The 1,401-nt window shown below is 49.9% G+C and overlaps 1 pseudogene across 1 annotated transcript; it reads left to right on the top strand.

The window, feature by feature from the left end:
* Positions 1 to 366: 366 nt before the first annotated feature.
* On the top strand, positions 367 to 1,052 carry LOC306655690 (leukocyte receptor cluster member 1-like; annotated as a pseudogene). The gene has a single exon. The product of its transcript is annotated as a leukocyte receptor cluster member 1-like (transcript).
* The last annotated feature ends 349 nt before the right edge of the window (positions 1,053 to 1,401 follow it).

The raw sequence follows: 1,401 nt of genomic DNA, 5'->3' as shown, positions 1-1,401 counted from the left end.
AAGAGAGCATTCTTCACTACATAGGAGTTGCCATTGTATATTACTAAACATGTCACACTAAGTAACTGATGATGGGCACAGAGGCGGGGTGTTCCCATGGGAGAAGCTTATTTCCTGCATAACATGGAGTCTCAGGGCAAAATGGAGTCTGTTGAGTCATTTCCCTTAGAGTCTGGCCTATAACATTCTCGTGGAGCCAGATCTGTCAGCCCATCACAGTTCTCACACACGTCTATAGACTGTTTAAGCAGACGGAGGGTATCCTCCCACCAATTGGAAGTGCTAGAAGGCAGGTCTCCCAGTCTGCGGACAGCTACATCGCCATGAACATCTGCCCAAGAAAAGCTGACATGTTCCAAATAAAGGCAATGTCTCCTGAATGCGGCGTGAAGGGGGTCCGGTCAGGGAGGAAGAGAAGGAGCGGGAGCGAAGGGTACTGCTTGCTCAGCAAGAGGCCCGCACAGAGTTCCTAAGGAAGAAAGCCAGGCATCAGAATTCACTGCCTGAGCTTTATGCAGCAGAGGCAAGAGCTCCTGTGACCCTGTTCTGGGATTTGCTGGAGGAAGGGAAAGGGGTGACCAGAGGCAATAGAGAGTATGAGAAAGAAAAGTGACAGGAAAAAGAGAGGCAAGAAAAAGCACCAGGCATCCTGAGGTACCTGGGCCAGAGTGCAGCAAAGGCCCAGACCCAGCCCCCTTGGTGCTAGCTCCCTTCAAAGAGAGGGGGTTCCCCAAAAGGCTCAGGAACAGATGAGAAGATCCAGAGCGACTAAATCCCTTCAGAAGACGCAGAAGCATCTGGGGAAGAAGAGAAGGCATAGCAGTGAAGAACAAGGTCACAACAGAAGGAAAAGATGGAAGCATCTGAGAAGCAGCAGCCCAAGAGGCCCCTATCCCTGGACCAGCTTCCATCTGACTGTCTTCAGGGGGAAAGTGGCTGAGATGGCTCGGGCGGGAGGGTCATCCAGAGGAAGAGACAGATGATCGGCGGGGCCATACAATTCCCAGTTTGGGCTCCCCCGCCCACAGGATCATCTCCTCACTTACTCCTGATGGCAATACAGGAGAGGCTGAGCTGCCAGCCATCATATAAAACTATTTATCCATAAATATTTTCCAGAATGAAAATAGAGAAAAGAAGGAGGGTGATGGACATAGAATGAGAGTTAAGTCTTGGTAAGTAGAGCATCGACAATGCATGCAATAGAATTGACAACTTAATATGGAGGAAAGCAAGTTCAGGTGCCTCAAATGCTTCGGGGAGATAGCGGATGCAGCTACTGAGTGGGGCTCTCTGGTTAACATAGAGTCAGCCCAAACACATGGCCATACAGTGTAGGCAACACACCTGAGTGCACCACATCCTAAAATAACAATAAGTGCTTAGTCTCTGTAGAGCCCC

The sequence above is a fragment of the Sciurus vulgaris genome (assembly GCF_902686455.1).
Source record: "Sciurus vulgaris genome assembly, chromosome: 3".
Classification (NCBI taxonomy): Eukaryota; Metazoa; Chordata; class Mammalia; order Rodentia; family Sciuridae; genus Sciurus; species Sciurus vulgaris.
Note: the sequence above shows the minus strand (reverse complement) of the source record. Positions and strands in the feature narration are given on the sequence as shown.